The sequence below is a fragment of the Mus caroli genome, unplaced genomic scaffold, assembly GCF_978045245.1.
Source record: "Mus caroli unplaced genomic scaffold, Mus_caroli_1 scaffold_3, whole genome shotgun sequence".
Classification (NCBI taxonomy): domain Eukaryota; kingdom Metazoa; phylum Chordata; class Mammalia; order Rodentia; family Muridae; genus Mus; species Mus caroli.
In genome coordinates, this window is record NW_028227258.1 from 123,031,525 (window position 1) to 123,055,786 (window position 24,262).

Here is a 24,262-nt window from a genome sequence, read left to right on the forward strand (position 1 = left end):
GCTGTTGCTGCCATGGTTTGAACTTGAGCAGACGTATAAGGTACAATTAGCATATGAGGTTCTTTCCCAAAATGAGTAATGGCTGCTTTTATCCCCCTAAGTGCAAGTTGAGCAACTGCATTAGGATACCTCTCAATGATTTTTGCAGGGAAAGCATTAGGATGAACCCACAATAAGGGTCCATTGCCATAAGACTGCTATTGGTAACTGTGCAGTTTTTAATATTCAAATGACTTTGACTCGTCAATGCGTTGTAATTGAGTATCTTGTAAGGCCTTTTATATTGTTTGTAAAGCTTGACATGCAGCTGGGGTAAGTGCTCTGTGGGAGGAGATGTGGGTATCTCCCTCTAATATGTCAAATAAGGGCTTTAATTCTGCTGATGGAATTTTCAAAAATGGTCTTAGCCAATTAATTTCTCCTAGCAATTTTTGGAAATCATTCAAGGTATGTAGTTGATCTTTGCGAATCTCTAATTTTTGAGGAACAATCTTGTCAGGATAAATGAGTGACCCTAGGAAGGCTCCCATTCGAGCAACTTGCACCTTTTCGGTGGCCACCTGCAATCCCCTTTGCCCTAACGTTTTTATTAATACAGAGTATGCGTCTTGCATTGACTGTGTACCTCTGCACATAGGGTGGAGGTGCACTAGGACCCAGAGGTCGAAGACCACGCAGCGATTTGACATTTGTCTCTAGCTGCTTTCATGTCATTCTGTAACTGATTAACTCGTCTTTCATCTGGCTGGTATCTTTCTCCCTCATAGCCTGCTGCTTCTTCCTCTAAGTCTGTTTCCTCAGAGGAGCTAAGTTCCTTATCCGATCCTGAGCTACTGACAGCTAGTGCCTTGAACTCATCTAATGGTGGGTAGAGGCTCCTTTCCTTATGTGCCTCCCCAGCTCGATCTCTCTTCTTCTCTCCCTTTCCATCCCTTTTTCTAGGTTCTCCCAGGGCATTTTTGTCCCTTAATTCTCTTTTCCTCGGGCTCAAGGCCCGGGGAAAGGCCTTCATACTTTGGTGCACCTTGTTTCCTCCCAACTTTTACTCTCTCTCCCCGCTCTGTCTCTGGTAGACTGTCTTGAATTTCGTCCAAAACTTTCTGCCCCGCTTCAACCATTTGCTGACAATCCTCGTCTGTTAAGCACGATCTCACCAATTTCCACATGATCCCTGCTTTATGTTTGCCGTTCTGCTGTTCTCAACTAGATCTCCTTTCAGTTTGTCCCAAGAGGTGATGGTTAACGACCCTGAGCAAGCATACCATGGTGCCACACGGTCTATTTCCCTGACAAATCCCTCTATAGTCTTAGTGGCAATTTTCAGGCCACAATGCTTCAGGACCGACCGTAATGCCACTACTACAGAGTGGGAGATTCCCATACTGCCGCTGTCCAGGCCTGACCACGACTGAAACTGGTCGCTGTCCAGGTGCTGTCCAGGCCTGACTGCGACTGGGAACCAGTCAGCAGTTCCAGCAGTGGAAGCAAAATGAAACCGAAAGGAAAAGTGCAATCACCGTGCAAACAATCAAAAGGTCATCTAACTCTGAAGAAATTTCAAGACTGTACGTACCTTACAGAGCCTTATGTGTCCCGCAGTTCTGGTGCCATTTATCCCAAGCTTTTGTTCCTGCTGGCAAGAACACACTCAGGACAACCGGAATCTTCTGCAGCAAAAGCTTTATTGCTTCTTCAAGAGGGAAGACCACGACCCCAGAAAATGGAGTCGCTTATATAGCCCTCAGCCATGGCGGTTTCAGCACCTGATATGATGTGTTGGCTCCTGATTTGTTGCTCGCCCATCACCCCACTATTACGCCCCGAGAATGGGCAGTGACTAGGAGTGAGTTCACTCTCGCACCTGTGTACTCTCTGTGAGTTCACTCTCGCACCAGGTTTGTTTACTAGTTAGGCACAGCGGAGGCCAGCGCCATCTTATAATGGCGATTGCTCTTGGCATGCACGGCTCTCCACAGCGATTCCTCGCAGCACGGCTCTCCACACTACTTGAGTTCCAGTCCTGACTTCCCTGCTGATAAACAGCAGTATGGAAGTGTAAGCTGAATAAGCCCTTTCCTCCCCCACTTGCTTCTTGGTCATGATGTTTGTGCAGGAATAGAAACCCCGACTAAGACAAGCATTCTGTTCCATTGAAACAGTAAGACTGTCAAATTTAAGGTAAAAGAATGGAGCCTTTTTTGTAGTACCTGTCCTTACTAAAAAATGTTCTTATCTTACACTTATATAATGTGTTCTATTGTTCCCCCTTCTATTGGATATTTTATCTTTTTACATTTCAAATGTTATCCCTATATCTGGTTTCCCCACACACAAACCCCCTACCCAATCTTCCCTCACCCTGCTTCTGAGGGTGTACCTCCATCCACCCATCCATTCACACCTAAGCACCCTAGCATTTCATTATACTGGGGCATTGAACCTTCACAGGAACAAGAACCTCCCTTTACATTGATGCCAGATAAGGCCATTTTCTGCTACATATGCAACTGGAGCCATGGGTTCCACCCTGTGTGCTCTTTGGTTGGTGGCTTATTCCCTATGAGCTCTGGAGGAGTCTGGTTGGTTGATACTGTTGTTCTTCCTATGGGGTTTCAAACCCCTTCAGTTCCTTCAGTCCTTCTCCTAACTCTTCCATTGGAGTCCCCATGCTCAGTCTGATGTTTGGCCGCTAGCATCCACATCTGTATTGATCAGACTCTGGCAGAGCCTCTCAGAAGACAGCTATATCAGGCTCCTGACAGCAAACACTTCTTGGCATCAGCAATAGTGACTGGATTTGGTGTTTTTATATGGGATGGATCCCCAGGTTGGGCAGTCTCTGGATGGCCTTTCCTTCAATCTCTGCCCTACTCTGTCCTTCTGGGGTTTGTTTGGTTTTTGGTTTTTGGTTTTTGGTTTTTGGTTTTGTTTTGTTTTGTTTTGTTTTGTTTTTTTGTTTTGTTTTTTTGTTTTGTTTTGTTTTGTTTTGTTTTATTTTGTTTTGTTTTGTTTTGTTTTGTTTTGACAGGAGCAATTCTGGGTTAAAATTTGGAGATGTGTGGGTAGTCCAATCATTCAGCTAGGGGGTTGACCTTAACCTCTGGACATGGTCTCAGCAGGTTTTCCCTCCTCTTTGTTGGGTATTTCAGCTAATGTCATCCCTACTGGGTGCTGAGAGCCTCTTGCTTTCCTGGCATCTGGGACTTTCTGGTGGCTACCTCCAGTTCCCCATTCCCCATTGCTACACACCTATGTTCAATTTCCTGACCCTCTGTACATCTCCCCTATCTCCTCCCATGCCTGATCCTGCCTGATCCTGATCCGCATGCCCTACTCTCTTCCCCCCAAGTCCCTCCCACTCTACTTCCTGTGATTATTTTGTTTTCTTTCTAAGTAGGACTGAAGCGTCCACACTTTGTCCTTCCTTCTTCTTGAGCTTCATATGGTCTGTGAGTTGCACCTTGGGTATTCCAAGCTTTTTGCCTAATATCCACTTATCTGTGAGTACATATCATATGTGTTCTTTTGTGACTGGGTTATCTCACTCAGGACGATGTTTTCTAGTTCCATCCATTTGCCTGTGAATTTCATGGAGTCATTGTTTTTAATATCTGAGTAGTACTCCATTGTGTAAATGTACCATGTTTTCTGTAGTTTCCAGCTTCTTGCTATTATAAACAAGGCTGCTATGATCATAGTGGGGCGTGTGTCCTTGTTATATGTTGGAACATCTTTTGGGTATATTCCCAGGAGTGATATAGCTGTGCTCTCATGTAGTACTATGTTCAATTTTCTGAGGAACCACCAGATTGAATTCTAGAGTGGTTATACCAGCTTGCAATCCCACCAGCAGTGAATAAGTGTTTCTCTTTCTCCACATCCTTGCCAGCATCTGCTGTCACCTGAGTTTTTGATCTTAGCCATTCTGACTGGTGTGAGGTGGAATCTCAGGGTTGTTTCGATTTGCATTTCCCTGCTGACACACCAATGTGTTCTATTTTTAAAGATAACTTTCATCAGTATAGAAAAATAGCACAGTGTTTAAGTACCAGCTGCTCTTCCAGAGGACCTAAGTCCAATTCCCATCAATAGCTGCTCATAGCCATCTGTAACTTCCATCCCAGGAAATATAATTATGATTGGCACGCACTCTTAAGCCACCTTCTATGCCTTCCCTAACTCTTTAAGCATCTAGTCAAGACTTCTTGTCATGAAGTGTCATTTGACTCCAGAACACATTTCATTTGTGGCTGGATCACCCTCTGCTCATTCACCTAACATCTGATCACAATGTCAAGCTGAGGTCAACACCAAACCAATTCATCTGGTGGCCCTGTGGCATATCTGCAGTTGAACTCAGGAAACTATCTGAGAAGACAACTCAAACACCAAACTGTCCTAAGTTGCCCTGTTTTTTTACAGAGTGCTCTGTGATAATTTTGAGAGTATAAGAGAACACTGAGCTCAGGTAAAGGAATGCTGGGGACATTGGAGAGTCCTTAAGGTATGCAAGGTGGTGAGAGAAAAGCACAAACTCTAAGAGAGCACAAAGCAGAATGGTGCTTTGTGACTAGAAAGACATGTATCTTGTTTGTATATGTGCAATATTCCTTGACTGTAACCCTACTAAATAATTGTTCCCAAAGCACAACAATACCATAACTGAGTGTATATCACAAGGAGCACAGAACCCCATCCTTTACCAACCAGAGAAGCAACTTTCTTCACTTCTGCATGCCAAGCAGTAGTTTTGTCAGTTTACTGTATGTCTGGGCAGTTGTGTCCACTGTTTGCCAGGCACCCTATGAAACTGACAAGGCTGGGATACAGGACAGAGTTACCCATAAGGATGATAATGTCCTTGTTTTAAAGTAAACGTATGTCATTTCATTATTCATAGTGGGAGAGTTGTCACATCAATGTATATTATTTGTTTAAAAACCTCATTTTTCAAATGAGGTATTATTTAGGAACAAGTAAAATAATGCCTCCCACTACATTATGTGAATCATTTTGGACTTTCCAAGTGTCAGAGGCATAGGCCATAAGCATTGGACTGTGAGAAGACTCAGGACCCCAATCTGGGGGTGGGGAGACTCAGTCTGAGGTCCCAGTGGAACTGCCAGAGTCTGGCTCAGGGTTTCCCAGACCTTCACAGAGTCCAGGGACAGCAGGTTATCACTCTTGGACACTGCAGATACCACTGGATGCTGTGGAAGGGCTGAGAACAGAGTGGGGGGCCCTGTGGGGCTGACTCTAGCCTGGGGCAGAAGGGGAAAGAACGGGGAACACTCCAGCTGGTTCCCACAGGAAAGAGAGTCCTTTGTTTGTTTGGTCAGAGGCTTGGGTTAAAAGTACTGAGAGGTATTCCGTGGGAGATTAGATGTGTTCTTTAGAAGAAGAACTGTTCCGTTGCTCCAGCAAGGTGGATCCTGATGAGAAGAGACAGTCCATGGTTTTAAGGCATTTATTGTAGAATGGCAGAAAGAGGGAGAGAGTAAAGAAGTAGAGGATGGCCATGGCAATGTGGAGAGAGGGAGGAAGTGAAGGTGGAGAGAGGGAGAGCAAAGAAGGCAAGAGAGAGGCAGAAGTAAGAGAGTAAGAGGGTAAGAGTGTAAGAGAGGGAGATGGGGCAAACAGCCCCTTCTATAGTGGGTCAAACCTACCTGCCTGTTGCCAGGTAACTATGGGGAGGAGCATACCTGGCTGTTGCCAGGTAACTGTGGGGGTGATGTCCAGACAGAATACCAGAAGCTTGGGGCATTGTCCTACATGACTGATCATCACAGAATTATTAAGCTGAGGCCTAGTGTCAGGAGCCTAATGTCTGTGAGCATGGCAAGCAGGCCTTCTGTCCCTTGAAGGAACACCTGCTGGATCTCCAGGGTTTAAACCTAACTCAACCAGAAAACAGGCTGCTTTTCATAGTCCCATACTGGTTGTCTTAGATAAAGCTGAAAGCTCACTAAAGAAAAGAAGCATTCATGGTGCCACATAAAGTCTTTGACACTGGTCAGTTTGGAAAGTGAATTTGTGATGCTCTCCTCTCATTAAAGCAAATAATATGCAAATGTCCAGCATGGCTCTAACAGTGCAGAACATAAGATAACATAAGACAGAAAAACCAGAAGCTGACACAGCATAATTTATAGGGTAAACCTTGTTCTTCTCTGATGAAATAAAAGCACCTGTTACTAGACAAAATACATGCCAGAGGGAGTCATTCTGTTCAAAAAGCTTTCTACTTAGAATGGAAGAATTCAGCTCAGTAAATCAAAATTGTAGACAGTAAAAGCAAAGCCAAGAACTCGTTTTATTGGGGAGCAAGTGGCTGAAAGGCTCACCAGACCATCAATTCTTCCATGAAATTGAAAAGACTGCAGTTCACTATGCAAGGGGCTGTTTCTCTCAAAACAAATTTTAAATTGGAATCAAATATTCTTTATATCTGCAATCTTGCTGATGTTAAGGTTTGGCACTAATATCTTCTGCTGACTAGTTGAAGGTTTGCCCTTTATAGCTTTCTGTTTTAAAGAAACATCTTTCTTTCTGTCTATTGCTGTCTCTGTCTCTGTCTGCTTCTGTCTCTCTCTGTGTCTTTCTGTCTCTCTGTCTCTCTGTCTCTCTCTCTCTCAGTGTATGTGTGTGTACACTTGTGTGTGGGTATGCATGTTATAGGTATGTGTGGACATCAAAGGACAGCTTACTGGAATCATGTTTCTCCTTGCAATCTCAGAAGAAACAAATACATAACACCAGGCTTTCCAGCGACATGCTTTCTCTAGGAAGGACATACCTCTAAAACATCCGGAGAAAGCACCAGAAGACTATGGGGGGTCATCTCATTCAATCTACAGCACTAAATGCTATCCCATTGTCCTATAATTTGAAGCAATGTGTGGAGATTGAATAGTGTCGAGATAAGACTGGACCCTGATCTAAGGCCCTGGAAATTGTATAAGTGGGATTTCAGGCTATGCTAATCCTTTCAGACTCCACCTTATAAGTGTATTTCTACTTCATTTGAGTAGAAATAATAAGGCAAGGTGACTCAATCTTTGTGGAAATATAAACAACATTGTCTTTTTCTGACTCTCTCTGACACCGTCCACAAAATGTAGACTAGCTATGCCTCAAATGTGCCACTCTATAAATGTTACCACAATAAATTGGCACCATCAGAACACATACGCATATTAAAATCATATTGGGTAGGAAAGGCCTGAGAACTTCCTGAATATATCACACTTAGGAAAGGCTGTGTAACACCCTCACCTAAGTCCATAAGCAGGAGGACACTTCACTGCAGTAGTGTCAACCCAGCTACCAGTCATTTGACCACCCAATGTATGCATGGAAGAATCTACAAGACATGTCCTGACTGTCTCAGAATCTCAGTTTAGCTCATCCTTGGTTGCCATTTCTTACCTAGCTCTGTATGTAATATCCTGAGAAAGAGAGCCCTGACTTCCACCAACACAAAGGTCAAGAACGTCATCTGAAGGCACATTTCCCCATTTTTCTATAACCTGTCTATTATTTACACTGATATATTATTAGAACATGTCTTAACTTGTGAGGGTTTTTTGTTTGTTTGTTTGTTTGGTTTGGTTTGGTTTGGTTTGGTTGGTTGGTTTGGTTTTTGAGAGAGGCTTTCTCTGTGTGGCCCTGGCTGTCCTGGAACTCACTCTGTAGATCAGGCTGGCCTCAAACTCAGAAATCCATCTGCCTCTGGCTCCCAAGTGCTAGGATTAAAGGCATGCACCACCACTTCCTGGCATGAGGTTTTTTTGTTTCTTTGTTTGTTTGGTTTTTTATTCTGGCATTATAAACATTTTCAAAAACTGATATTATATCCTAATATAACATTAGGGGTAACCTTAATTCAGATCCCTAGGTCATGGTCACTTAGGTTTGGTTACAGAATGAGATATCTCTTATTCCCTTTGGGGGAGAGCTTTTTCTCTCAGGCAGAGGGGAGCCTGACTGCCAATCCTGTCATGTAACATTCTCTGAAGAACCTTTAGTGCAAACATCATGACTTCATGCAGACTTTCCTTTCTTCTTTCCAAACTATTTTCTTCATAAAAATGTATAATGAGCAATCAGAGCATAGAAGAAAGGAAGGAAAAAAAGGAAGGAAGGAAGGAAGGAAGGAAGGAAGGAAGGAAGGAAGGAAGGAAGGAAGGAAGGGAAGATAAGGAGGGAGGAAGGAGAAAGGAAAGGAAGAAAAGAAAGAGGAAAGAAGACAGATGGGGAAATAGAGACAGAAGGAAAAGGGAAGGGAAGGGAAAGGGAGGAAAGGTGAGGGAAGAGAAGGGCAGGGGAAGGTAGAGAAGGGGAGGGGAGGGGAGGGGAGGGGAGGGGAGGGGAGGGGAGGGGAGGGGAGGGGAGGGGAGGGGAGGGGAGGGGAGGGGAGGGGAGGGAGGTAGAACAATACAGATATAATGAAGCTTTAAATTTCACCAGATAACAAATTATCCTCCTCTGCACACTGTCTTGGTGAAGGCAGGAGAACATATAATACATATGGTTCATGCAGGTCATTTGTTTGTGTTTTCAAAAGGACAGTTCACTTTTGTCCAGTAACATTTGTTTAATGTTCCATGTTTTCTACCTCCTGTAACCTAGAACTTTGGTCTCTTATAGGACATTTAAATGACTCTTGCTCCTTACTATGACTCAATACAGAGCTTTAAGAGCATGTTTAAAGCTCAAGCAGCCCTTCATGATATGACCACAAACTGAGCAAATGTCGATGGCATGGGAGTGTTACACTTAGTAAAAGAAAAACCCAGGAACAAAATCACAGAAAGTACTTAATTTTAAGCAGTTAACTTTTTTTTCAGGGTTCTAAGATTAGACCATTTCACTGATACTAATTAACCACTACTACTCAAGTTTAGCTTCTTTCTAAAATACTGCTATTATTGGTCTCCATCTGGTCTAATTAATAAGAGTTCTTCATCAACTGGTTCTGACCATCAGCCAACTTTCATGTTTCCAATCTGTTAAGCTTGGTTAAGAACTAGTGTTACTCTATCTGCATAGCTGCAGGACCCACAGTGGCTGTTGATTGTAACATCTCATCTATGTTCTAGCACATTCCTCAAATTTTCATCTTGCCAACTCGTGTGAAAGAGATTGAAACTTTTCAGTGATTCTTCCAGAACAAAATTTTCTACACTAAACAAATATACCGATTTCAAACTAATAGCAGGCTCCTTTGATGCTCATGATAATTCTGAATCCTAATGTTATGGTTACCTCACCTGACTACTCTTGGCTTCTGGTTCTCTTGCTCCCTGCTCTAATGTTGTGTTCTGAAATCATCTCCTATCACCCCTTTATGATCGTCTAACTATGTCTCTAGGCATGCTCACACCCTAGTTACTCTATAAACAGCCCAGTGGATCTGGCTTAAGAGAATTTTACTTTTCCTGTTACATAGAGTGATTTCCCATAGCCTCCTATGTGACTTTCTTACCTGCTGTGGGTCTGTGTTTGAATGTAGCATTACTGCTGAGATCATAGTTTAACAATACCAAGAGCTGCACTCTGTCATAATTAGGTTTTCAAAGAGAACTTAGGACACACATGCGCACACACATACACACACAGGACTGGAAGAAGACTTTCACTTGATTATGCTTTGTCTTTATCTTTTCTAGAAGAACCTGGCACAGAGCAGAAAACATTCTCTAGGTGACATTGCATAGAACTCCAAAGTCACCTGCATTCTGCATGCAGCAGTTTCCTTGGCATAGAAAACTTTCTTTTCTTAAGGAATATTTCCAGCCTCACACTCCTTTCTCACTGCTAATTTCAGAATCTCAGGATGATCAGCAGTTGTGTGCATAGACCGCTGACCCTTTCCTGTCGTCATTCAGGAGTGTGGTTGTATTAGGGAGGTGCAATTAAGTAGAGACGTTGGTATGCTGTGCATTGGTCTGACCAAGGAACACTGATTTCTGTCAAATTTGCCCATATCTGTTAACAAACAGAGAGCCCTGAAGGAGACACACTTCCCACACTCCAAGCATAGAGCTGTTCGTACTCCTTGCTGATCCCAAAGCCCGAGTGAGTGCCATTGCCCTCATGAAGCAGGAGTGAGTGGGAAGGAAATAATATTGAAAGGCCATTATTTTTTCCAATGAAGTCTCAAGAGTCTTTTCACATTCTCTGGAAGGTCACTCAAGATGCCAGGCTGACGGCCCAGCCTGAGGTGCTTAGATCAGCATTGACTGTCAAAGGGATAGGGACTAAGTAGGAAATGTGTTTCACACTAAGCCATTATTTCTATCATAGAATTGAACTTTATAAACTCTAACCCATAATCCTTTTTCTCGCTTATTTTATGAAGCTTATTCATCTAACACCATAAGAATTAATGATCTGAAGAAGATCCCCAGAGGATGACAGGAAAGTAACACCAGTACGAAAGCCCAGCTTTCAATCTTCAATGACCCAGAGCAAACTAATCTTTTTGAGCATCTCCTTCGTGGCAGTAAATTTCATTTGTGGCATTAACTCTGAGTGGAATATTCTCTGCAGCAAAATAGAGCAGAATTTCTCAAACTTTTGATAGTCTTTGCACCCTTTTATTTTTTTCTTGTAATGTCTTACCAGTCCATCTGAGTTTAGCATCTAATGTCTTAAAAGCTCATCCCTGTTCATACCCTTGCTGGTGCCAAAGGTCAAGAGAAGCTTAAGGAGTTGACTTGACCCTTTCTCCTTTCTGCTCAAACCTCGTATTTATCTACTCACCTTCATTCCAGGGCAGGAGGTCCCCCTTTTCCTCACATCCATCTCGGCAGTGATACTTGGAGCTAAAGCTTCTCACCATCCCAGCATTTTGATGCGAATTTTTCCTGCCTTCCTTCTACTCCCTGCCTCTATCCTGTCCACCATGATGAACTGTACTGTTCCTGAAGGCAACAGTCCTTGAGTCCTCAGGCTTTCATTCCCTCAATGCCAAGAGAGACATGGACATTGCTAAATGGCCCTTTCTGCTGTGCAAACATGTCTTGATTCTCATGCTGGTGTTTTGTCTCCTTGTTTGTCTACCCTGGTGTGCAAGTCCATGAAGATTTGGAACCAAAAGCACCTGGCAAACTCATCAAAACTACAGGTTCAGACTCCTTAAAGGACATGAGGCAGAGGTACAGGTACAGGTTTCTGAGTGTTTTGTATTGCACTGAAGGCTGTAGACCGTGGCTATAATGATATTAGAACTTCCACCATCTTTTACTCACATCCACCAGTCTTCCCAGCTTGAACTGAACTCATCCTATGTGCAACCTCTTCACTCTGGTCCTGAGCACACAACTCTATGCACAGGAGTCCAATCCAGAAAAGCCAGTCTGTAGTCTGTCTCTCTTTGATGCACACACAGAGAAGTCTTCGAACACCTTCCTGGCCTTTTTTGTTTTGGGTGTGTTTTGTTTGTTTGCATGTTTGCTTGTTTGTTTGTTTTGCTTTTGCTTTTGTTTTTGTTTTTTGAGAATAACACCATGTCTTTCATTTACATGGCTTTAGTTGGAACGAAAACCTCAAGCACTGATACTATTTTCCATACCGTGTTTTTGTCAGTATTCAGAACTAGAAATCTACATGACACAAATGTACCTAACAAAATATGCTTAATAGGATTTTGTGACTGGTATGTTATTGATGATGTTATGGATGAGCCGCTAGATGCCACAGATGTGTCTGTGATTCACAAGTAAATTTCTAATTCAAAAGGCATAGTCAGCCAATGTTTCACATGTTTACTGTTCAATTTGAAGGACATTTGAAATATTTGAGAGAAAATTGACTTCTGTTACCCTAGAGAAATTGTCATCTAAATCAAAATGTAATAAAGTTTATAAATATTTAGTAGAATGACAGATGGTTACAATAACACCTTTGTTGCCATGTTATTAAATTAGTCCATTCCATATGAACAGATAGCAGATAGCAGACCAGATAGCAGAATAGGAGGCTTTCTCTCAAAGTCACATTATTTAGCTCTCATACCTTGAGGGTTCAGCTGCTGGTACTAGAACATCTTGTCATTTATGATGAGGACACAAAGGTGGGGGTTAAGGTTCTAAAGCATTGCATGTGTGCAGTGGGTCTCCACATGTGTAAACACAGATCTTGGCATGCACTCCTACATATGATCTATTTAATGATATGTACACACAGTATAAATGTAACAATCTTTGAAAAGTGTTAAGATGGAGCATCAGCAGCAGACATCTTGGTTCCGGGACCCAGCCGAGAATATTCTGCACAGGCCCCAGACATCCGGCCACTTTCCTGGCCAGAGGAGGGGGGCCTGCCCGGCCCGGGAGCGCTTTGCCTGAGCACCGGCAGCAGACATCTTGGTTCCGGGACCCCGCCGAGTGTATTCTGCACAGGCCCCAGACAGCTGGCCACTTTCCTGTCCAGAGGAAAGGGGTCTGCCCGGCCCGCCTGAGCATGGGCAGCAGGCATCTTGGTTCTGGGACCCTGCCGAGTGTATTCTGCACAGGCCCCAGACATCCGGCCACTTTCCCGACCAGGGGAGGGGGTCGCCTGGCCCGAGAGCATTTTGCCTGAACATCTGCAGCAGACATCTTGGTTCTGGGACCCCGCCATGTGTATTCTGCACAGCTCCAGAGATTACCAGATGGCGAAAGGCAAACGTAAGAATCCTACTAACAGAAATCAAGACCACTCACCATCATCAGAACGCAGCACTCCCACCCCACCTAGTCCTGGGCACCTCAACACAACCGAAAAGCTAGACCGGGATTTAAAAGCATATCTCATGATGATGGTAGAGGACATCAAGAAGGACTTTAATAACTCACTTAAAAAAATACAGGAGAACACTGCTAAAGAGTTACAAATCCTTAAAGAAAAACAGGAAAACATAACCAAACAGGTAGAAGTCCTTAAAGAAAAACAGGAAAACACATCCAAACAGGTGATGGAAATGAACAAAACCATACTAAACCTAAAAAGGGAAGTAGACACAATAAAGAAAACCCAAAGTGAGGCAACGCTGGAGATAGAAACCCTAGGAAAGAAATCTGGAACCATAGATGCACGCATCAGCAACAGAATACAAGAGATGGAAGAGAGAATCTCAGGTGCAGAAGATTCCATAGAGAACATCAGAACAACAATCAAAGAAAATACAAAACGCAAAAGGATCCTAACTCAAAACATCCAGGAAATACAGGACACAATGAGAAGACCAAACCTACGGGTAATAGTAGTTGATGAGAATGAAGATTTTCAACTTAAAGGGCCAGCAAATATCTTCAACAAAATTATAGAAGAAAACTTCCCAAACTTAAAGAAAGACATGCCCATGACCATACAAGAAGCCTACAGAACTCCAAATAGACTGGACCAGAAAAGAAATTCCTCCCTACACATAATTATCAGAACAACAAATGCACTAAATAAAGATAGAATATTAAAAACAGTAAGGGAGAAAGGTCAAGTAACATATAAATATATATTTATATTTTTAATATTTTAAATATTTTTTATTATGTATTTTCTTCAATTACATTTCCAATGCTATCCCAAAAGTCCCCCATACCCTCCCCCCCCACTTCCCTACCCACCCATTCCCATTTTTTTGGCCCTGGCGTTCCCCTGTACTGGGGCATATAAAGTTTGTGTGTCCAATGGGCTTCTCTTTCCAGTGATGGCCGACTAGGCCATCTTTTGATACATATGCAGCTATAGTCAAGAGCTCTGGGATACTGGTTAGTTCAGAAAGTTGTTCCCCCTATAGGTTGCAGATGGCGAAAGGCAAAATATTAAAAATATTAAAATATTAAAAAAAGAAAGAAAAGTGTTAAGATGAGATATATAATTAGGCCTTGGGTCATTCAGGAAATCAGAAGACTGCTTGCCACAGTCACCTGAAACCACTGTGTAAGAGCAAAGGGTTTTTTCCATTACATGATCAGATAACCTTGTCAATGGGACATACATGTTTGGCAAATCTTCTCTTTGCAAACATGCGTTTACTGTGCTGCTCCGTGAAAATGGCTTCCTAGAATGAGGATGATGCTGAAATCAAAAGTGCTCCACTTCGTACATTGTATGTAAATATTTTACTTCTGAGACATGACGTTAGTTTTGAAAACATAACAACACGTAGGACTGCTCTCCATAAGGCAATGTTTTGTTAAACAGTGTAACTCTTATGTCAACAGAATGAGCAACTGTTGAAAGGCTCATTAATAATCATAAAGGATACTGAGACCCACATTGGGTACATGTAATGTTCACAAGGGTTGCTCCAAAGAATGCTGGGCTTTGCATTTTTAAAGTCATAAAGTCGGGTACTTGAGAAAGCAGTAAGTCTAGAGATCAGATTTTAGTGTGGGATGGCAAAATATAGCGTTCAAGGCACAGACTTTTTCTAATCTCTGCATATTAAATGCTTTCTGAGGTAAACACAGCGTTTATTTTGTGTTACTGATAGCTCATGTATACTTAACTATAATATAATTATGCATTAACATGAAATACTCATTGCATGTAATTATTCAAATGTGTTAAAGATTGACACTGAATTGCATACACATTCAAGGTGGTCCAGTTGCTTGTAATGTTTTTACTGTTCTTAACAAAACTAAACCTGGTAAAATGTAATTCCCACTTTTAAATGAATTAAACAGATTATAGTACCAATAACTTTCAAATGCCATTCAATATGCCTATGAATTTACAGAAATTAACAGGCAACTGCTTGATCATACTCTGGTCAGTTTGATCACTGGGGACTTCATTGCATTAAGTCCATGAGTATGGCCTTTTTCTCTTGCTACTATGTCTGTACTGGCTAGTTTTGTGTCAACTTGACACAGCTGGAGTTATCACAGAAAAAGGAGCTTCAGTTGAGGAAATGCCTCCATGAGATCCAACTGTAAGGCATTTTCTCAATTAGTGATCAAGGGGGAAAGGCCCCTTGTGGGTGGGACCATCTCAGGGCCGGTATTCTTGGGTTCTATAAGAGAGCAGGCTGAGCAAGTCAGAGCAAGCAAGCCAGTAAAGAACATCCCTCCATGGCCTCTGCATCAGCTCCTGCTTTCTGACTTGCTTGAGTTCCAGTCCTGACTTCCTTGGTGATGAACAGCAGTATGGAAGTGTAAGCTGAATAGACCCTTTCCACCCTAACTTGCTCCTTGGTCATGATGTTTGTGCAGGAATAGAAACCTTGACTAAGACAATGTCCAACACAGGGTTCTGTGTATCATGGTCACAGACACTTCTTAGCACTTTCATTCCAGAATATAAAGCAGATGTCAGATCACTGTGCATGTTTGGGGAAAAATATGGTGTTAATCACATTGCAATATCTAATAATAGTAAATCTTAGAAGCTAACATATCTCTACCCCATCAAGAATTTCACACATGTTGACCAATCTAGTCTTCAAGACCACACAACACTGTAGGTAAGACAATTTAGCGATTATAGAAGAGACACCACCAGGTATGCAGCTGTATGTAATATACAGAAATAAAAATCCTTGGTCAGAGAGAAACCAAAAGATTGGGAAAGGGACAAGAGCTTTCTAATAATTAAAAGTGTTAGAAACTAGCAGTGGGTTTCTGACACTTAAAGATCCACAGAAAGATGTTTTTAAGATATGCTTAAAAACTGGCATTTAGAATGTCCACGGAGGTGTAGAAAACCCAATCCTTAAATTAGAAACAGAAAAGAATTACCCCTTCTTCCTTGTGAATATTTATATTTGTTTTCCAGATAGTATAAAAATGTGCTTGACTCTTAGTCAAGTCACATCATGTGATCATCAATATTCAACCTTTAAAATGGTGAATTCAGAAAAGAAAATGCTTGTTCTTTTTTTGTTTGTTTTTGTTTTTGTTTTTTGAGACAGAGTTTCTCTGTGTAGCCCTGGCTGTCCTGGAACTCACTCTGTAGACCAGGCTGGCCTCGAACTCAGAAATCTACCTGCCTCAGCCTCCCAAGTGCTAGAATTAAAGGCATGTGCCACCACTGCCTGGCTCGTTTGTTCTTTTCTGTTTTGATTATGAGACTGTGTGTGCCTGCATATGGGCATGTGCTTTACTGCAGGTACATTCCCAGGTCAGAGGAGAGTATCCGATCCCTGCAGCTGGAGTTCCAGGCAAGTGAGCCATCACATATGGGTGCTAAAAGCACAGTTGGACCCTATGCAAGCACTGTGCCCTCTCTTAGACACTGAGCCATCTCTCCAGGCTCTAGAAATCTTTACTCTTAAAGGCATGAACCACTTTCCCTGCCAGTTTTTTTCCTGTTGTTCTTAACATTCATTTAAATACTGTTATTTAGTGTGTTATTTAAATACTATGTATTTCCTTTCATAAAAAAAAATGAAGTAGGTCTGCTAACTTTCTCTCACAATGCTCAGGAAGAAAATAAAAGGTAGCAATATAACTCAACTGAATCTTTATAAAAAGACATTTCTTCTGAATTAAAGAAAATAAAAGGTCTAAATGCATGCAACACAAAATAAAAATGCACAAATGTATCCTACTTTTACTTTTCAGATAGCTTCCACGTTTTCTACATGTTTTATCTGGTTTTACACATGAATTTGTGTAAGTGATCAGCAGGAATGAGACTTTGTGAAACATGTATCTGTGTACACAGTGCACTTCAGACCTCTAAATGCATGAACATGCACAAACCATACATGTGATTTTCTCAAATGAATAATCTCCATAGCCCGGCTCCACCCCTTCACACACAAGTCAGTAGTAGTGATGAGGGAGATCCAAAGAGACAACACTGGAAAACTGGGCAATACTGAAATCTAACCTGGTTTCTAAGTTAAAGTTGTCAGGGTGCCCTACACATTAGGGCTTAATCCAACAGGGGAAGATAGAAATGGAATTCTATTGTGAGGTAGCTCCTGAACAGCCAGGGCAGTCAGGGTAGCCATGGTAGGCAGGGAAGCAAGAACAGCCAGCCAGTGCAGCCAGCACAGCAAGGGCAGCCAGGGCAACCAAGGCAGCCTGTGCATCCAAGGAAGCCAGCAAGAGCAGCCAGTGATGCATCCAGGGCAGCCAGGACAGCCAGTGATGCATCCGGGGCAGCCAGGACAGCCAGTGCGTTTGCATTCACTGTTCTCATGGTGTGGTAGCAAGAAGAGAATGAGTATCTTCATTGGTGTCAGTATTAGTTGGTTTAGGTTGAACAAGTAAAATGGATCAAGTGGTATAACATTTCAGGAGAGGGCCACAAATTTCACTTAAAGGTTAACTCATATCTACGGGATATGAGTTAAAACAGAGAAAAAGCTTGAGGGTGAGCAGCAGTTCCTTGAAATAAATAGCATCTCTCAAAGGCATGGACATTCCCAACGCTGCAGATAATATGCATGAGAGCATGTGAGAAAGAACAGGTATCATGTCCAACTGAAATTTCTTATGCAATAACAAGAAAATTTTTTTAAAAATGTTTGGTGTTACAGATTGAGGCAAATATGTCCCCAGAGTCTTGTGTGATAATGGCTTACATGCCTGCATATGGCTGTCTTTATGAATGATGGAATCTTTAAGAAGGGAGGCATGCTATGGCAGTAACATAGAGTCTCTCTCTCTCTCTCTCTCTCTCTCTCTCTCTCTCTCTCTCTCTCTCTCTCTCTCTCTCTCTCTCTCTCTCTCTCTCCTTTTGTTTTCCACTTTAAGCTTCTACCATGATGTCCTGCCTCACCATGGCCTGAAAGTCTAGGGACCACAGACTGCAAACTGGAGAAACTGTGAGCCACCGCCTTTCTTGTTCTTGTTCTTGTTCTTGTTCTTGTTCTTGTTCTTGTTCTTCTCCTTCTCCTTCTCCTTCTCCTTCTCCTTCTCCTTTTCTTCTTCTTCTTCTTCTTCTTCTTCTTCTTCTTCTTCTTCTTCTTCTTCTTCTTCTTCTTCTTCTTCTTCTTTTCTTCTTCTTCTTCTTCTTCCTCTTCTTCTTCTTCTTCTTCTTCTTCTTCTTCTTCTTCTTTTCTTCTTCCTCTTCTTCTTCTTCTTCTTCTTCTTTTCTTCTTCTTCTTCTTCTTCTTCTTCTTCTTCTTCTTCTTCTTCTTCTTCTTCTTCTTCTCTTCTTCTTCTTCTTCTTCTTCTTCTTCTTCTTCTTCTTCTTCTTCTTCTTCTTCTTCTTCTTTTCTTCTTCTTCTTCTTCTTCTTTTCTTCTTCTTCTTCTTCTTTTCTTCTTCTTCTTTTCTTCTTCTTCTTCTTCTTCTTCTTCTTTTCTTCTTCTTCTTCTTCTTCTTCTTCTTCTTCTTCTTCTTCTTCTTCTTCTTCTTCTTTTCTTCTTCTTCTTCTTCTTCTCCTATTTATTTTTTATACTCCATATTTTATTTCCACCCCATCCACCCTCCAACTGTTACACATCCCATAGCTCCTCCCTACCTCCCAGGTCCCCACTCCCCACACCACCTGACCTCTAAACATCCTGTGGCCTACAGTCTCTTGAAGGGTAAGTGCATCATTTCCAAATGAACACAGACCCAGAAGTCCTCTACTGTATGTGTGTTGGGGGCCTCATATCAGCTAGTGTATGCTGCCTGGTTGATGTTCCAGTATCTGAGAGATCTCGGGGCTTCCAGAGTAATTAAGACTGCTGGTCCTCCTACAGGATCAGCCTTCTCATCAGCTTCTTTCAGCCTTCCCTAATTCAACAACAGGGGTCAGCAGCTTCTGTCCATTGGTTGGGCGCAAATATCTGCATCTGACTTTTTCAGCTACTTGTTGGGTCTTTCAGAGTGTAGTCATGATAGGTCCCTTTTTATGAGTGCTCAATAGCCTCAGTAATAGTGTCAGACCTTGGGACCTCCCCTTGAGCTGGATCCCACTTTGGGCCTGTCACTGGACTTTCTTTTCCTCGGGCTCCTCTCAATTTTCATCCCTGTAATTCTTTCAGGCAGGAGCAATTATGGGTCAGAGTTGTGACTGTAGGATAGCAACCCCATGCCTTACTTGATGCCCTGTCTTCCTGATGGAGGTGGACTCTATAAGTTCCCTTTCCCTGATGTCAGGCATTTCATCTAAGATCTCTCCCTTTGAGTCCCAAGAGTCTCTCAACTCCCAGGTCTCTGGTGCATTCTGGAGGGTTCCTGCAACCTTCTATTTCCCAAGGTTGGCTGTTTCCATTCTTTCTGCTGGCCCTCAGGGCTTCAGTCCTTTTTCCTCACCTAATACCAGATAATGTTTCCCTCTTCCCCCACTACTCCCCTCCCCCTGTCCACTTTCCCTCCCAGGTCCCTCCCTCCTTCCCCACTTGTAATTACTTTCTTCTCTCTCCCAAGTGGGATTGAGGCGTCCTTTCTTGGGCACTTCACCTTGTTGACCTTTTTGAGTTCTGTGGACTGTATCTTGGGTGTTCTGTACTTTTTTGGCTAATATCCACATAATTGTGAGTACATACCATGCATATCCTTTTGTGTCTGAGTTATGTCACTCAGGATGATATTTTCTAATTCCATTCATTTTCCTGCCAAACTCAGGATTTCCTCGTTCTTAATAGCTGAGTTGTATTCTATTGTGTACATGAACCACATTTTCTGTATCCATTCTGCTGTTGTGGGTCATCTGGGTTGTTTCAAGCTTCTGGCTATCACAAATAAGGCTGATATATGAACTTATGGAACATGTGCCCCTATGGCATGGTGGGGCATCTTTTGGGTATATTCCCAAGGGTGGTATAGCTGGATCTTCAGGTAGATTTATTTCCAATATTCTGGTGAGCCTTCTTCTTTAACTGATTTCTCTTGGGTATTTGGTCACAGTGATGGAAAGATCAGACAGAAAAACTGTTGACAAGTAGCATACCTGGTGGTTCACATGCTGTGGAATTCTTTATTCAGTGGTATAGGGGGAGGAGTTCTCTGATACAAAAATACAGTGGAGTTCCAGAATGAAGTGAACAGAGTAAATGGTGATTGTGAAGGCAACTGGGGAGATGCTGACAAGGACCCCAACAATGAAGACCAGCTTGTGAGAACACAGCAGGCAACAACCCTGCTGGCAAAAGGGCTGGCTCCATGGAATCTGTATGTTGAAGCTTTATCTTCCTATAAAAGATTTTTTTGGTGGAATAGAAGTTGGGAAGGGAGACAAGAAATTGCATGTGAGGAAGCCAAGGAAACTGCTGGATGCAGGTCATGGAGAAGTCATGACTAGTTAGACACCCATGAAGCTGCAATTTCAAGTTGCTGCCATATTAAAACCAGTGTCAGGGCACCTTTTCCAACTGCCACAGGTTCAGCAAAGGTTTGCACCACTGGGTCCACAAAGACACACACACACAGAGACATATACACAGATGTGCATGCACACGCACACACACACACACACAGTGCACACTTAATAGATAGATAGATAGATAGATAGATAGATAGATAGATAGATAGACAGACAGATAGATAAATGTAAAAATATAATTAAAACCCCTAAGCCCTGCTGAACAGATGAATACATCCTCCTTAAGAATTCTCTTGTATTGACTGAGTATGAATGTTAGCTTTGACTCTCTCTGGCTCTCTTTGTCTATCAATTCCCACTCTCAACATAAAGAACCTCCTTAAATGGAATAGAAAATCACTAAAGCTGGAACTTTGATTCCATCACCCTGAGATTACCAAACAGCATTTAATTTTTTTTACTATAAAGTGGGCTTATCATTTTATAAGGGAAAAATAATAAGCTAGAAGGATAATATGCTTCTAAGTGGCAGGTACCCTCTGATGGAATGGTTTGTGGTCATCTGTTCCAGCCACACCCTGGCTCATCACTCCTGGGCTGTATGTGAAGAAGGTTCTTGAAAACCCAGCAATGAAGTTGAGCAGGGGGGAGGGGTGGCTGCCCTTTTGTCCAAAGCCAGTGATGCTGACTGACGTCTTTTTTTGAGCTGAAGTCAGGACTCTCCCATGTGCATAATCTTGGTCTTTAAAAATGCTTTCTATGCACCAGAGCACAGGCCCCATCCCTGGATTTTATTTTTCCTATTTGTTTTAATCTCACCAAAGAAATGCAAAGACCTAGATTGAAAATAGCACGCACAACACTCTATTCTGACTGATGTCTCTCTTTGGAAGAATTTAGGTGTAGTGATGGCATCTGTGCAGACTAAAGATTCCTTACTTTATGAAAACCCACACAAATCGCTCACATCAGACCTGCAATGTGTGTCGGGGATGAAGGGTTTCTGTTTTGGGCTCCTTAAATCAGTTGTTCTTCGTCATAAGGACCCTGTACATTCAAGTCTTTTATTTAGCCTTGACTTTATCAGGCTGTTTGACAAGGCAGCAACATTACTGAAAGGTTCTGTTTACTGACCCCACCCCCCAAACCCAGCTGAACCTCTGAGCTTTCTGTGGAGGACTCCAGCAATCTGGTCATTTAGTGGTTGTATATTGCATCTCCCTGTGACAGTGGGAGGTCCAAAATCTCAGGCAGGACATTGAACTGTGGGGGGTTCTTTAGCATTGGCTCTAATAAGCGCCATTGTTTACCATGGCTTAGTCATTGGGGGATTTTGTCTCATTCTTTCTGTTTTCCTTTTCAATGATAGAAGCTTTGAGTATTAAGTGCTCTGTAAGTCACATCCTACACCAGGCATTTTACCTAAGCATTTCACACAAGGCACTCAATGACACTGTGAAGTCTGTCTTATCATGTCTAGAGAAGAAGGCCAACATAAGCTGGCCCTGTATTTGACAAAACATGAACATCACAGCTAGAATGAGATCCCAGATGGGCCCGATATCACAGCCTGGGCTTGGATCATAAACCACTGAGCTAGCCCATGGTGAGCCTGAGATTGCTCTCTCACACGTTCCTGCAGTCATGCTGCCAACAGCTTCAGAAGCATCCCCAGTGCTCCCTCATGGTCCTCAGTGCTCCCTCATGGTCTGACATTAAGGAAGGGGTCCAGAAGAAATGAGTTCAGATGGTCATTTAAATGTTCTCTTTGAGTCATATGTGAACTTTGTTTTATTGTTAAGCACATAATATGATCAGGCTGAAGCGATGGGTCAGTGATCCAGAGCACTTGTTACTCATGTAGAAGACATGGGTTCAGCTCCGAGTACCTACATCTGGCAGCTCACAGCCATCTATAATTCCAGTTCTAGGGGATTTGATGCCCTCTTGCTTCTGTGGGCCCCTACATGGAGGTGGTAAACATATGCTCATTAAGGCACAGGCGCTGACATAAATAAGTAAACCATTTTTTTAGAAAATATAAAAAAATCTACATTTTAAGCACTTCATCTCAAATGCAGAGGAATAAAGTGTATGCACAGGGCTGTGTGCCTGGCCTCTGAAAGCCTTCATCTGTTGAAAATGAATCTCAGAAGCCTGAAAATCTCTGCTCTGTTCTCCCAACAACCTCAGGAAGACTCTATTCTATTCTCTGCTTCATATTATGAGGATGTGTGTGATCATCTAGTGCCCACCAAGGTAACCCAGGACACTTACCTACTTAAAGGCACCTATCAGGAAACATGATACAGGGGTAAGAACTGGGAGGTATTGATTCTCAGAGACATAATTCTCTTCTGAGAGGTATAATTCTCAGAGATTCCTGGATCTAGACATTAATTTCTTAGCTACATTTCCTTCCCATTGAAATTTTTTTCAGATAAGAAATGGATTCAGGAAGTTCATCATGTATTGAAAGAGCTGGGCCCATCACGAAGAGATCAGAAATGTCTATAGTTGTGCAATACATACCATTTTATCTAGTCAATCATCAAAGAGTCTTGAGGAATGACCTTGTTGAAACCTTCTAAGTTAGAGCCCCTAAGGCTCCTAAAATGTTTTCTCAATCACCCTCCCATGAGGTCACTCAAAAAAACAGGAAAGAGTCCTTCTGTTCAAGCCACCTGATGACAGTAATAAACATGTTAAGAGATTGTTCAATGGCAATTATGATCGATGTGACTTTAATACTTACAGAGAGTGAGTTGGTCTTAGAACCCCTAGTAGGTACCCATGTGGCATCAGACATAAAATCACAAACATTTAAGGTGCAGAACGTGGTCCTAGTCAAGGAGCTGGGGAACTCTACTTGCCTGAATCCCAGCAGTTCTGTGACTCAAGGGCCACCTTGTGTCAATGAGAAACTTTCTGAAGTTCAATGTCTAGTTTGATAATGCTATTTCTGTCTTATTATACATGTCATGTTCTGGTTTTTCTTTTGTTTGGGGTTGTTTTGAGGTTTTTAACTGATAATTTATCAATTTTCTGAGTATGTCTCTAGAAGAATAATCACACTCAAGAAATGGTACCCAGCTCACCATACAACTTGTATCTAATTTTGATGGCTAGAGACAAGACTCTAAGCTCACAATGTGTGGAACGATGTAAGCATTTTCAGGAGTCATGGGAAGATCAAAACATGAAACCAGAAAGATGATGAAGGACTGGAGACAAAGACTTTTATTCATATCTTCATCAAGAACATGAAGAACATGAAGAACATCTGACTTGTCTGGCCAAAAGGGAGGAGCAGAAGACTCTAGTTCTTCTATCTCATGCCTTAGGTCATGGCTGGTACATTCTTGCTTTGATTCGAGAAAGCATGTGTCTAGATGCCAGTGACCACATGGCCCCTCCACAGGAAGAGCCACATTCAGACACTCCACCACACAGTGCCAGAGCGGTAAATGGTAGCCAGAGACAACTGGCATCCCTGAGAGAGACCCATCATGCTGTTCATCACCTGACGCCATGGGGTTTTCTAATAAGGCCACCACATCTCACCTGTTTCTCCATCAAACTCATGCACTGAGAAATGATTTAGCATCCTGACTCTAGCCACCATGTCTAATAGAGATATATATCAATGGATAAATGAAAAGGGGGCATCTTATTTTATTTGAATGAGTCTCTCCAAAGTTCTGAGCCCGTTTTTCTAGAATCAGCGGCACAATCACAGCTGCCCTTTCCAGACACTCTTAGACTCCTGAAATGCTTCTCTCCAGCCTAAGGGGAAAAGTTTATTTTCTACCCGGGTGAATCCCACCTTACTCGGGCCTATTGCCTCTTTAGAATGTGGTCAGCATGCTTCCTGGACACAGACATTTTCATTTCCTATGACTGACTGACATTTCACTGTCTCTCTTTAAGTAACACACAAAAAAGTCACAAACCATTAAAAATTTGCACCAAGCATGTGGATAAATTATATTTGCCATTACATTGAGGTTTTGACCCTGTTACTATGATGAACTTTAAAAATGAGTAATCCCAGCACTCGG